Source organism: Canis lupus, chromosome 11 (genome assembly GCF_003254725.2).
Source record: "Canis lupus dingo isolate Sandy chromosome 11, ASM325472v2, whole genome shotgun sequence".
In the NCBI taxonomy this organism is placed as follows: Eukaryota; Metazoa; Chordata; class Mammalia; order Carnivora; family Canidae; genus Canis; species Canis lupus.
In genome coordinates this window covers 7,118,953-7,134,508 of record NC_064253.1, presented here as the reverse complement: position 1 = coordinate 7,134,508, position 15,556 = coordinate 7,118,953, and the positions used below count along the sequence as shown (strand labels likewise).

At 37.9% G+C, this 15,556-nt stretch overlaps 1 long non-coding RNA gene across 2 annotated transcripts in view; it reads right to left on the bottom strand.

Annotated features, from left to right (window-relative positions):
- LOC112659718 (uncharacterized) overlaps nt 1-15,556 on the bottom strand; it is a 247,427-nt gene that overhangs the window by 72,799 nt on the left and 159,072 nt on the right. The window lies entirely within an intron of this gene.

Below are 15,556 nucleotides of genomic sequence, written 5' to 3'. Positions count from 1 at the left end.
ACTGTGTTTCACCATTTTGAAGTACATTTTAAATTATTTTATTTAATACTGGCAGTGGAGTATTTATTCAATTTACTAAGCACTTAGCTTGTTCCATATATAAGATTAGAACAGTTAAAAGGAAGTTTCATTTTTATAAGTGACTTCATGCAGAGCTTACCAAAAAAAAAAAAAAAAAAACCTAACAGTAAAATCTCCATGAGGTAGTATAAATAGCAACAGAAACAAGGAGCTGTGCATTCAATGGCATGTGTCTTGAAAAACCTCATTAATTCCAGAAAACATTTCCCAAGTCTTTATTAATTGGAAAGTTCTTGAAGGCTAGGTGTTTGAAGAAACATGCCACAGTACTCTGTGTGAATTCGGTTTGCATTAAGAAAAAAACAAAACAAAACAAAACAAAAGTTTTCTTTACGGAGATTTAAAAAGGTATAATCACTGGCAGGCAGTCATAGTCAGCCCAAATGACATACAGAAGCAGATAGAACATCATTTTGTCATCAGCTTCATGACTTCAACTCCAGTGATGTTTACAGAAAGAAAATGTATATAACTACCAGATTATACTCAATGTCTATAACTACCAGATTATATCACACTGCCATTCAGAAGTTTTAATGTATGGAAAACAGTTTTAAACTCCTTTCTCTGGACCTATCATTTAATTCTGGCATCTTTCTTCCCACCACCAGAGATCTATACATTTTATTAAACTGAAGTTTAAGGTAAATTGAAAATAAAATTGATTCCTGACATCATGTAAGAGCTATGGATACATATATTAGTTGAGACTAATCACTGAATATTTTACAAACTAATGGGCAGCCACATAAATTGATTAAAACATAAAAATTTCTTGCCCAGAAAAAAAAATCCAGGTTATTCTTTAGCTACTGATGAACACTACCAACTGCTACATCAGAGAGTCAGGAAATTGTGTGAAGACACTAGGCTTTGAGAGTGACATCTGTTTAGATGCTTTACAGCTCTGTCTATATAGATGGGTATAAAAAGATAGTGGATGGCCCAAATGTAAATCTGATGGAGCATTATAGGGTTTCAAAGGTGTGGTTTTACTTATCTTTTTCATTATCAAATCCCTGGAATAAAGTTTAAATAAGTAACAGAAACAACAGAGCACAGATGAATAAATATTTCTACAGCTGTGATTCATGTCAACATTTTTAAAAAAGCCTTTGGTATAAATGTAATAGTGGATGGGTGATGGTGTTGCAGTCAAAGCTCAGAAAACCCATCTATGTTCAAAACTTGCTTGCTTTCTCACTCTACCCCTCATGGGGAGACTGCTGCTTACTGATTTATCAATACAGCAAACATTTACTGGGATGGATTAGAGAATAGGATTTACCAGGAGCAGAGGCAACTATACTGGGGCAGATACCTCTTCTCTCTTTGTATATATCTTCTTCCATGAGTCTTAAGGAGCAAGATAGGGCAGCCCTCTGAACCAAGGAGCAGTCTGTCATGAGAGGCCTATGCTCCTCCCTATTCCCTTTCTCTGGCTTCCTGAGATTGACAAGACAAGGTGGGTCCGAGGCCTTTGTCTCACTCAACCTGAGGGGATCAGGCTATCAGTGATCTTCTAGACAGAGAGGAAAACTCTCTTTGTACCTCAAGTAATCCAGGCTGGACATCCTTCACCAAAGCCTGCAGACCATAGGAATGTAAAAAGGGTGCTTCAACTAATATGACTAATAATCCGAGCAAATTTGTTTTCTACATATTCCTACCTGCTGCCCAAGGGACTACACTGTGGTTTTAGGTCAAAATTCTTGCTAGTAGTAAGTGTTACAGATCGAGCGGTCCCCACTCACAGTTTGATATCTCTGCTTCTATAATTAAATAAGTATTGGGACAGCTTTGGAACTTAGAGTGAGTTTTTCTTTTGGTATTTCCCTGCATCACATTCTGCTTATGAGAATTTTAGAGAATTAAGCCTAAGAAGTATAACCTTTTAAATACTGCTCTCGGGGCACCTGGGTGGCTCAGTGAGTTAAGCATCTGCCTTTTGTTCAGGTCATGATCCCTAGGTCCTGGGACAGAGCCCTGATTCGTTAGACTCCCTGCTCAGTGGGGAGTCTGCTTCTCCCTCTCCCACTGCCCTGCTCATGCTCTCTCTTATGCACACATCTTCTTTCTCTCTCTCTAAAAAACAAAAACAAAAACTGTGTCTCTCCACATCACATTTTCCTAGAGCTGGATTACTTTGAAAACAAAATTGGTTTCCTCTATTTATAGTATAAAAAGGTCCATAATGTCACACTCAAAATCGAGGGAAATTAATATGCATGTGGACATAAAAATAGAACTTGCTGGAATTTATATGAAACATACAAACAATTGACTTTTGTAGGATACTAGAGGTAGAGAATGGAGTCGGCTGGGAAAGCAAATGTCTGAGAGCTCTTTGCCAACATCTATTGAAGTGGACACACATAGACACCATTTTGTACAAAAGAAAGCCTCATTCTGAGCCGCTGGCCAGACAAAAGAAATAAGAGATGCAAAGACAACTAATATGGCTAAAAAAATACTGATTCATTTGTGGGAAAATCACCTACAAAAAGGAATTTTAAGGATTTTAGTCTTACTCAAAAGCTTGCTTTGGGGGCAACTGGCTGGCTCAGTGGGTAGAGTGTGTGACTTCTGGCCTCAGTGTTTTGAGTTCAAGCTCCACATGGGACATGGAGCCTACTTAAAAAATTAAATCTAAAAAATAAAGTGTATTTTCTCTCAAAGAATGAGCTTTAAATCATGTCATTATTACTCATAAAAATCCACAATTGACCTTTCTCATACTGTATTTACTTAGAAATAGCCCCTTTTTAGCCAATTATCTTCTTTAAAAGACCTCTAAGTAGTTTCTAAATAGCATCCAAATTCCCCTGGGTATTAATTTATTCCTAATATAAGGTACACATTATGGCTTTGGGAATTATGAGGCACTCTCATGGAATGCCTTACTGTAAGAGTTACAGCTGGGAGTTAAGTCTTTGAAATCCCTCTCACGATTGGTCCCCTGATAAGCTCCACCTTGTCACAAAATCCTGCTGTCACAAAAAGACCTGCCGATTCCCTATTAATCTAGCATCTCTCCTCCCACAGACCCAGCTCCAGAATGTCAAAGTACACAAGAAAGAGCACTGGTCAGTTTCAGGTAATCCTTAGTGATTCCCTTTATGTTAAAACAAGGAGAAATGACAATGTGATATGCTCTGGAACCTGGAAATGTTGAATAATAAAAATCATCTTTCATTTTTGCTTCTTCTCAGCTTTCATACATCATAGCCAATGAGACTCACATTGATGTCTGGAGCCGAATTACCTCTATTAATATCTCATTACTAAAAAACTTGGGATAAACTGGATGAAGGTGAATTATGTCTGGGATGCATTAATATCTGAAATGCACTAAACTATCTTTTATTTTCCAACTGGCTTTTTCTCTCTTTCATTCTCCTCCTCCTGATTGTATAATTGGACAAAGCTCTTTGTGGCAGAGGTACTACTGCACCATGGAAAACATGTATTATGGATAAGAACTGTCATTCTGCCCTCCATTCCCATTTACAGCTACTCACAAGACATGCAACTTCACCTTGTGAATGGTTCTATTTCTCTGTGCTTGAAGACACAGGCAGACACACTGCAAGCTTGTAAATCCTGCCCAGCTTCACTTAAAGCAAGCTTTCTGCTAATACTAAGGAAATTTAAAAAATCATTACTACATAGTACCATTATTTAATTGAACAAAAGATTCTGCAGACAAGAAAAAGCAATTTCCAAGGTATTTAAGTTACTGATTTTTGATATTGCCTTTCACGGCTTTGAAATCATGGTCTTTAAAAAACAGGAAGGAAAAATTTCCATTTAGCAGAGCGATCAACCATATGATTTAACTTATAAGTGGAATCTAAAACAAACAAAACAAATGAATTAATCAAATAAAAAAGCAGAAAAATATCCCTGTAAATACAGAGAACAAACTGGTGGTTGCCAAAGGGAAGGGGTGAGAACATGGGCAAAATAGGTAAAGGCAATGAAGAGGTACAAACTTCCAGTTATAAAATAAATTAGTCATGGGACTGGAGCATACAGCATTGGAAATATAGTCAATAGTATTGTAATAGCATTGCACAGTGACAGGATGTAGCTACACTGTGGTGAGCACAGAATAACACAGAGGGATGTCAAATCACTATGTTCCACACTTGAAAGTAATGTAACATTGTGTATCATCTGTCCTTCAATAATAAACAAAAAATACATCTTCAGGGAGAAACTGGTGAACTCATGCTCACAGGAGTAGGTTTCAGTTGTTGACAGATTAATTTTTTAAAAAATCATCCAACTATAGCAAAAGGAGGAGGAGGAGGAGGAGAAGAAGATGATGATGATGAAGAAGAAGAAGGAGAAGAAGAAAAAGAAGAGTATAAAGCAAGAAGGGACAAAAGAAGGAGAAGAGAGATCACATAGGGTTGAAAAATTAACTGCTGGGGATCCCTGGGTGGCTCAGCGGTTTAGTGCCTGCCTTAAGCCCGGGCCATGATCCTGGAATCCTGGGATCGAGTCCCACATTGGGCTCCCTGTATGGAGCCTGCTTCTCCCTCTGCCTATGTCTCTGCCTCTCTCTCTCTCTATGTCTCTCAGGAAAAAATAAATAAAATCTTAAAAAGAAAAAGAAAAACTAACTGCTAAGGGGTCTCACTTAAAGGTTTACCTTAAATAATGTCATTAAAAATCTAGTTCCTGTTCAATTTTAAATACACTTACATCACTGTTTAAAAGGCAATATCTGCATATTTACACAAAGGCCTCGACACCAGTGTTCATGCAGCTTTATTCACATTAGCCCAAAGCTAGAGTCAACCAAAGTATCTCTCAGCTGGTAAATGGGTAATGAGAATGTGGCATATGTATGCCATGGATACTACTTGAGAGTTGAAAGAAATGAACTATGCCATCACTACAACACAAATGAATCTGAACCACTCTGCTCGGTGAATAAAATTGTACACAAAAGACTTCAAACTCTCCTTCCATTTATGCTTCCTTCAGGAAAAGGAAAACCAGAATGGTAGGAAAGAAAACTAGAAGGTCAGAGGCCAGGGTTAAGAAAAGTGGTCAATTGTCAAGGGTCAGAAAGCAACTCTTTGTGGTGATGGTAGTTTCATGACTTCATCAAGAAGAACTCATCAAGCTGTACATTTAAATTGGTCCATTTTGTTGTATTAAGCTACATATCTATACTGCTGATTTTAAAGATTCAATAATTGAGATGCCTGGGTGGCTCAGTGGTTGAGCACCTCCCTTTGGCCCAGGGCGTGATCCTGGAGTCCTGAGATCGAGTCCCACATTGGGCTCCCTGCAGGGAGTCTGCTTCTCCCTCTGTCTGTGTCTCTGCCTCTCTCTGTGTCTCTCATGAATAAATAAAATCTTAAAAAAATAAAAAAATAAAAAAGATTCAGTAATTATCTATCAATGGGATAAGAGACTAAACTAGATAGCACTGGATAGGAGGTTTAAAAAATGAAAGGGAATAGAGGGGAAGGGAGAAGAAATGAGTAGGAAATATCAGAAAGGGAGACAGAACATGGAAGACTCCTAACTCTGGGAAACGAACTAGGGGTGGTGGATGGGGAGGAGGCTGGGGGGTAGGGGTGACTGGTTGGCAGGCACTGAGGGGAGCACTTGAAGGGATGAGCACTGGGTGCTATTCTGTAGGTTGGCAAATTGAACACCAATAAAAAATAAATTTATTATAAAAAAAATGAGTAACAAACATAAGCATGTCAGCTCCCAACTACAACTTGGGCCAAAATCAAGGGAACAAATTCACATGTCAGTTCCACCACACCTAGGCTGTGCAAAAAGGAGAGCATGTCCTATGTCATGTTTAGAATTTTCGTAAAGCTTCAATGAGTTAAATGTGTAATGTAGAAGACCTGGTACATAGCAAGGACTCAAAACAGAGTCACTGTCATCGCCAAGGGAAATTATTTAAGCAATCATTTGCAGTGTTAATATTCCTTCTCCACTAGGCTCCCTAGTATTTTATGTTAGTCCCAACCTCTGCTTCTTAGCCAAGGTTCCTCATTTATCCAAATGACCCTCCTTTCTAAGTGTGTGCCATTCTTTGTTCATTTATTTATTAGACAGATACTTATTGCTTGCTTTCCATGTGCCAGGCACTTTGCTGAGTGCCAGAGATAAACTGTTAAACACATCACATGTGGTCTTCTACCCTCATGGGAAGGCAGACATGAAACAAACATGTAACAAAATATTTAAGTTCCAACAATGAAAAGTGCTACCAAGCAAATAACCACGGCATTGAACTACATAGTACAGAGGGAGCGGATTTAGACTAGTGCTATATCGATGTCTTCCCTAAGAAAGGAATACCTGAGGTCAGATCTAAAACATCGAGGTGAAAAAAGGCATTCTTTGTAGACACAATCCTGGAGCATGGGGTGCCTGGGTGCTCAGTGGTTGAGCATCTGCCCTCGGCTCAGGTTGTGATCCCGGAGCCTGGGATCAAGTCCCGCATCAGGCTCCCTGCATGGAGCTTCTCCCTCTGCCTGTGTCCCTGCTTCTCTCTCCATGTCTCCCCTGAATAAATAAAATCTTAAAAAAAAAAAAAGACCTGGAGCAAAAAAATAATAAATAAATATATAAATAAAAAAGACTGATGAACCTGAGGAACTAGATAACAAAACAATGAGTGTGCCTCATTGGTCAAGAAAAGACAAAAACAGAAGGAGATGAGCTAGATGGCAGAGCTAGGTAGGTGGCAGACAGCTGGTGGGCCACATTAATGTCACCCTTAAAGCAGAGTTCTCCTTCACAAAATAGTAGCTAGTGTCTATTAAAGTGGTTTCTGTGTACCCAACAATATTCCAAATGCTTCACATGAGTTATTTCTCTTAATCCTTACAATATCTCTATCCAGGTGGGTATTTATTATCCTGCCCATTTTAGAACACAATCAACTGAACTTCAGTCATTTGCTCAAGATCACAGATAAGATCAAAACAGCCAAGAAAGGAATGTCCAGCTTCAGAACCCACCCACTTAACCATTGTGCTATGTGGCTTTTGTTATGTTCTACTTCTTCTCAGTTTATGACTAAAGCATGTTGTCACAGGATCTATTTTATGAATTGAGACGTTCACCCCATCTGCTGTGGGAAGAATGCATTATAGATGAATAAGAATGAATGCAGGGAGAACAGTTGGAAAGTAACTGTAGAGCCAAGACCAGCTTCGTGGCGCCCAAACTGTGCAGGTGCGCCAGACCCCACACTTAGAAGTACGTTGCTCTTGATTTAATTCTGTAATGACGGTCTTTAAAATCGAAATTTATGGGATCCCTGGGTGGCTCAGCAGTTTAGCACCTGCCTTCAGCCCAGGGAGTGATTCTGGAGTTCCGGGATCGAGTTCCACGTCGGGCTCCTGCATGGAGCCTGCTTCTCCCTCTGCCTGTGTCTGTGCCTCTCTCTGTCTCTCTCTGTGTCTCTCATGAATAAATAAAAGTATAATCTTAAAAAAAAAGAAAATCTAAATTTATGAATAAGGGGCTCTGCATTTTCATTTTGCACTAACCCTTGCAAATGACATAGCCAGCTCTAGCAGTATTCTAGTCTGAGAGATTCGAACGGCTTGGATTTTTCAATTAATTTACTCACATTTAATGACTAGGGTGCTGCATTGCCCATACCAATATCCTTCCTTGGGGGCTGCAGAGAATTGCCATTTATTAAGCATTGAGCTAGGCAAGATCCTAGGGCTTTATGTCTATGATTTAATTAATCTGCACAACCACTTTATACAGCAGATTCTATTATCAGCATTTTGTTAAATGAGAAAAGTATGGCTCAGAGAGGTTAAGTAATATGACATAGCTGGGAGATGACAGAGCTAAGGCTCTAATTTCAAACCCATTCTGCTAAACCAAATCTTTTCTCTAGGTTCTTAGTTTGTATTGCCCACACTACAATTCTACTGCCATGCTCTGCCCACTGGTTGGAGCACCTCACTTCCACCTGCAGCTCTGGTGCCAACCCTTTATCCAGACCAGTTAGTGGAGACTGCCTTTCCAGAAAAAAATTCAGTGTAATGCCCATCCTGTACAAGGGCTAGGACTAACTCTTTCCCAGGCCTAATCATCAGGAAACTAATACACATCTCTTACTAAGATTTTTTTTCCAACTATGGTAAAGTTCCACAAAAAGTCCCCTCAAGTTTGCAAATCTTTTTTTCAAATCTTGAAACATGTGCACTCACTGGATCCAAAGGGTGATGCTATGGTAAGGCTGTTGACAAGCACACAGCTCTTTTATTTGTTCGTGTTATCCTGTTTGTTTAAAAAGTCTGTGAATGTTGCAACCCTGCTTCATTGAATCATAGACTGTCTAATCTCCAGGGATGGGAGAATTTACCCAGAGCCAGAATGATGCTTAATTTCCACTCCAATTCCCCTGAATATCAGATAAAAGTTCATACAGTTTAGCTGTACTATCCCAGTAGCAAGCGCAGCAGGGGCACAAGAAAACAAATTCAGCCTTGATGGGAATTCTGCAAGTTTTACTATGTAATGTAAACATTTCTGCCAAACATAAAAATAAAATATATCTTATTCACTGTTGCAGTTTTAGAATTCAGTCACCTCTTAAAAAAGAAGCAAAAACTGTTACAATCGTATTTATAATAGTACATTTTCATTATCATAAAGTAACTAATTAATGTGTTTTCTGAGAATATTTGGCTAACCATACAAAATCGAAATCAGTATTGTAGCTCTAATTACATGGAATAATATTGGATATGTGTTTCAATTACTAATGAGAATTTGGTTCTCAAAATCTCCATTTCCACTCTATTACATGCCTCAAAGAAGAAAACACAATTCGATTACACTATTTTGAATACCAGGGAAGAATAAGAGAAAAAAAATTCTATCTTTTGCTAAGAGTAACTTAAAGATGCATCATTTCCCTTTTGCAAGATATTTATTTCTTAGGTCAGATATCCACTTAACTGCACAACTATCCATCCTATTCAAGGGTGGAAGTCTCATTTTAACATAGTACTGATTTGTTCATTACAAGCAAAAAGCAGGTGGCTGTGGGGATACCGTACCTAATAGCATTCAAACTGAGCACTCACCCTTCTGCACTGCTCAGAATGGAATTCAACTTGACAATTTTTCATTTCCATAAAGTTGACAGTTTGAGCCTATTGTAAAGTTTTCTGAAACTTTGAGTTCCATCACAAATATAAAAGCCACCTGGAAAACCTCCGAATTGCATTAGGTGGAAATAGGGTTTTCTTTGCAGGTTATGGTTTATTTAGCAATTAACACAGAGTAGAAACTTTCCTTGTGATTACATTAGTCACTGATTGTATTTTTCTTTTCAGACTACAGTAGCCATTCCCTGGGAGAATGGAATGAGTCATGGAGATTCCTACATTCATGCCCTAAGTGATATTAGGGGCTGACTCTTCAACAACAGAAAAAAATAATAAATTGTATCTCTTGAGAGAAATAAGAATCGTGATGGGGTCTGGAAATTGTGGATGGTAAAATAGAAAATGTATTGGAAAATACCAGAGCTGGTAATCCACATTATGTGCTCCGTACATGACATGTCATCTAAAGACGTGAACTTTAGGTCGTTGATTCAAACTCCATAGTCTTTTAATGGATCCGTCACAAATCCCTAATTAAAAATCTATTTACAGTTTCTTGATTTGCCTTTTTCCCCCTTTGCTCATTTGTTTTATTGTTTAATTTTCGTATATGAGTGAAAACATATGGTATCTGTCTTTCTCTGATTGACTTACTTCCCTTAGCATCACACTCTATAGTTCCATCCATGTTGTTGCAAAATGGCAATATTTCATACTTTTTCATGGCTGAATATTATTACATTGCGTAATAATCTTCTTTATCCATTAATCAGTTGATGGACTTTTGGGCTGCTTCCATAATTTGGCTATTGTAAAGAATGTTGCTGTAAAGATAGCATGTATCCTTTTGAATTAGGGTTCTAATATTCTCTGGGTAAATACCTAGTAGTGTGATTGTTAGATGGTGGTAGTTCTTTTTTTAACTTTTTGAGGAACCACCATACCCTGTTCTACAGGCTCTAATTATGGAAAACAAACAGATCATTATCAGAGGAGGGGGATGAGGGGATGGGAGAAATAGGTGATGAGGATTAAGGAGCACACTTGTTGTGATGAGCATGGGGTGATGTATGGAAGTGTTGAATCACTGCCTTGTACACCTGAAACTAATATTATACTATATGTTACCTAACTGGAATTAAAACAAAGTTTTTAAAAAATGTTAAATAAATAAAAATCTGTGTACAGCTTATAACTAGGGTGCCCCATATACTTTATCCTTAAACAGAGATACTTTTAAAAGTAAAAGTAAAAGGAGTGGTTAATAATTACACCAAGACATTAGGAATAAAACAGTATCATCATGGACAAACCAGGAATATATGCTTGAATTATAGATTACTTTTGCCCTCAGTGCATACCCAATTTAAGGCAGACCACTCAAGAGCAAGTAAATAGAGTGGACATGCAAACAGGATATTGTAAAGTTTAAATCAAATAATTTAAAACTGCATGTAAGCAACACAGATCTTTTACTGTTAGAAGCAGAACTATGAGCCACAGCTCTAGCTGTGGAGCAGAAAAAAGGTACTACTAAGTATGTAATCTTTAGCTGGAATGAACAAAATCCAGAAAAACAGGGTGGGATAGAAAGGGATCTAGAAACCATGATATAGGAGAAACATTTGAAAGGCCTAATGAGGTTTAGCCAGAAAAGAGAGTGTTTTAGAAGTGGGTCATTAAAATTATTTGTAGACTATCATGAACAAGAAGGTCATGCTTATCCCCTGTACTTCCACAGGTCAAAGCCAGGATTAAAGCTTGAAAGAAAGAGGAAAATAGACTTTAACTCAATTAAAAAAAAAAAAAAGAAAAGAAAAGATCCTTTTTGAACAAAAGAGAGTGCCCAATGACAGAAAAGGCTATCACATAAGTTAGTGAATTCCTCAACACTAGTAGTACACAAATAGAATACAGACAATCATTTATCATTTTCCTAGAACATGCAATATACACCAGGCAGTGTGATAAACAGCTAACAAGCAGAATCCTATCTAAAAATCATGACAGTCTTATATGGTGGTCACTATTACAATCATCTCTGCTTTATAAAGGAGCAAACCAAAACATGTCCAAAGACATAAACCTAGTATATAAGATACAGAGTTTAATTAAAATGATTTCTAAATGTTCTTCTGTAGTCAAGGTAATTTTCAAAGCCTGGTTTCAATTGTCTTAAACAACATTCAAGTATTTCAGATAAGGACACGTCCAAAGACAGCATGATAACAGACATGCTGCTTGAGTTTTCTCTCATTATCTTGACTCTGACCTCTCTCTGTGCTGACTTCATCTGCAGGATGCTTCCAAGATACTACAGTAATTCCACCCAACATATTCAGAAATAAGAGCATACAAAAGCAGAGAAGAGATCTTGCATGTCTCCTTCTGAAGTGTGAAAAATATTTTCCCGGAAGATTGTAGCTGATTTCCCCCTCACACCTTATTGGCCAGAACTCCCCTATGATTGTCTCTAACCGATCACTGTCAAGGGAACAAAACTATCATAATCAAATTTCAACAATTAGGATTTATCCTTGATTCAAATAGGGAAAACATGGGCACAAAGAAAATCTTTCTGTTAATAGGGAGAAAGTTGTCCAAAGAATATTAGTAGACCCTATAGTCTTTCTACTTAAATTGTCCTTCAGACATCATCAGTATCTATGACACCTCGGAACTTGGCTAGATACACAGAATTCCAGGCTTCATCCCAACCCCAATGAATAAAAATCTGTGCTTAGTCATGTGATCTTTAAAGTTTGAAAAGGTCCTCCCTTGCAGGGCCTGCCATAGGCAGCCCTAGATGGTGTAATCTTATCAAAACATCATATAAAGTAGTAAAATTACAATGAAAGAATGAATTTGGGTTCTGGTTGTGAATTGTGAAGTAAAAACTAATTCAGCACAGAACTCAGGCCAGTCATATGGATCCTGAGTGTTCCTTTCATGTTGCCGGATGGTGGTCCCCATCATACCAGTTACCAAGAGTCTTCATGAATAATGTGTATGTGTGTGTGCGTGTGTGTGTGTGTATATACATATATATACATAAAATATACATAAAAATATATACATATATACATACATATTATATACATATAATTTATATACATATACATAAAAATATATATTATATATATATATTTAAAGCTTCTGTGGTTGTACAACACCAGAGTATTATTTTTAAAGAGTTATGCAATCACAATTATGTTTGGTAAAATCCACAGCTTTTATCATCTGGAGATTGATCTGCTTTACAGATAATTGGGCTTTGAGGGGAAGGTGGGAGAAAGCAGTGATTTGTAAATTTGTATGCGAGGTTGACTCATTGGAATATTACCATAATTTTGAGACAGCTAATATGCCAAAGACAACATGGCTCTGTGGAGCCTTTTATGGGATGACACAGTAATTAATTGGTTGCATCATGGCCAAAGGTTATTATCTGAGCAGCTGCTTCTTTACAAAGCCTGCATGATCTGTAGCCAAAGGGTTATCATGAAAGGAAAAAAATACTTTTTTTTTTTTTTTTTTTACTTGTGATAGTATTAGCCCTGTTCTACTAGAAATTAAGTTCATGCCCTGCATGCCTTTCCTGTGCAGGCCTTCTACAACCTTTGCCTAGCAATGGGAACAGCAGCTCAACCAGGTGGTTGAAATGTGAATACCAAGGGCAATAATCTACTTGGTGTTCACCTCTCATCCTGATTACTAGATCTACATATCCTTCCTTCTGGGAATGCAGAGCACTACAAGAGCCTGTGATTTAATAAATATACTGTATCTTCAAAGATACAGATCCCCATTATTTCAAAATATTTTCTCTGAGCCAACACTTTAGCTCTAACATTACTAGGAGGCCATTCTAGCATTCTACATAACTGGTTGCTTCTTCCATGCTTATGGCCCACTTTCAATCTCCTTGTTATTAAGTAGGTCTCTTAGTTGAAGGCTACAGTTTGTTATTCCATGCCTGGAGGGATTAAACATTACAAGCTATCAGATAATGATGGCCATACTTGAAATAGGCATCTTTTTCTACAAAGAAGAACTGCAGGCCATCCTAGGATGGAATGGGCTCAATGTGGTCAATTCTACTAAGAATCCGGTTGGTCTCCCCAAGGAACGGTACCATATTGGAAGCTCAGTGGCTTTTTGTTTGATTTTTTTATATTACTTGACAACTTGAGAAAGTAGTAACAGGAACAGTCTTTATAAGGAGGAGAAAATGCTATGAGATGCATAGCCTCTGTCTGGGCCACTACAGCCATGTTACTCGTGTTCCCATCATGTCAGTTCTGGGTTAACCAATGGCATACATTAGCTGATGCCAACCGGTTGGCTGTGCTGAACATTTGGTGTGCTGAACAAATGAGTGTTTTCTTGCAATTGATATGGAATGATGCAAAATTCTTCACATTCTATGCCCCCGTCTATATGTCCATCCATACTCTATACCTGCTTGTCATTCATCTTCCAATTCTTTATCTGGAAGATAAAGCAAGGTGGCCACTGCCAAGAATAATAAATATTCTCACCCTGAGCCACTTCTCCTTCTACACAAGGTGTATAACCAGCTGCACTGCTCATAATACTACACCTAGGAATATTTTCTGTCCCCCCCCTCCACTGTCTCTTAAGATCACTTTTTCATGTGGCTGCAATGCAGATAACATCTTTTTTTGGCTTGTACCCAGAAACTTAGCTGACCCACCTATAAACCAACTTCAGATTTTTCTCTCCTTTTCCAATTGATCCATATAAGATTTCCTACATGGCTTTAGGTGAAAGCTAGGTGAGGAGCAGTGTTAGTAGGTGGTGTGCAGTCTTCTCATGACCTCTGATCTAGGTGAGGCTTAGACCTAGAGGTATAATTTCCATCTTACAATGTACCAATTAATATCAGACCCATTCAGATTTGTAGGTTAGTGGGTCCAACATAATCTAGTTAAAAAAAAAAGTATAAATGTATAGTCACTTTGTGAGCATTATTACACATTCCATCTCCACCAGGGCCCAGGAGAGCTGAGAGCTATTCCTCAATGTGCATGGAATTATTTGCTTTGAATGGCAAGGTTCTATTCCAGAATTCCAGGGCCTGCATTTTAAGTGTCCCATGGAGGCTTGCTACCAAGGGCCCAAATGTAACTTTCCTCTCCACTTACACTTTTAAAACCATATAGTGCCTGGTGGATCACATAGGCTAGGTAGCAGGACTGCTTACACCACAGGCTGTGATTATTGAAGTTCTCTCTCCTGTTGCAGGCACCACACAAGGCTGGTAGACTTCTGCCTCACCTGCTTTATGCGTCTCTAGAATCCAAAGATGCATGTCAGGCTTTATAAGGTTTTGCTTTCATGTAGGAGATTCAAGATGCAGCAATTTGTCCTTTACTTTGGAGAGCATGTCTAAGTACTCTCTTGAACACTGAATTCCTATCAATTTTATTAATGTGGCCATTCTTTCAATGTTTATAAAACTGAATTTCATCCCCTGGAGGATGTAGGCCTTAACAATGCTTCCAGCTTTCTAGTCACCTCTCGCTCATTCTGTCCCCTCAGAATGATGTTACCAATGGAATAATGGATCTGCATAATTTTTTGTGGGATATACACATGCAGGCCCGATATACTCAGACTATCTTGTGACAGAGAGCAAGAGACTCAAGATAGCTTCCAAGGTAACATTGTCAGTGAATGCTGGTAATGTTTCACAGGAATACAAACTGTTACTGATCCTTTTCTAATGGAAAAGATTTAATTTCACATGTACTAAATATATGGTGACAGGGCATGTATCAAAGATATTATTAATCTTCTCAACAAATAAGATCTATACTTTGAAAACTATAAGACATTGATGAAAGAAAGTGAAGATTACACAAAGAAATGGAAAGATACCCCATGTTCAGGGTTTGAAAGAACATTGTTAAAATGTCTGGACTACTCAAAGCAATCTACAGATTCAATGTACTCCCTATCAAAATACCAATAGTAATTTTCACAGAACTAGATTAATTAATCCTAGAACTTGTATGGAATCACAAAGACCCTGAAAGGCCAAAGCAATCTTCAGAAAGAAGAACAAAGCAGAAGGTATCACAGTCCCAGATTTCAAGCTATACTACAAAGCTAGGGTAATCAGAATATAATACTGGCACAAAAACAGACATTATACTTCAATGGAGCAGAGTAGAAAGCCCAGAAATAAACCCATTCCTATGTAGTTTATTTTAATCTATGAGTAATCTCTAGATTATTCATTTAATCTATGACAAAGAAGGAAAACATGTACAATGGGGAAAACACAGACTCTTCAATAAATGATGTTGGGAAAACTA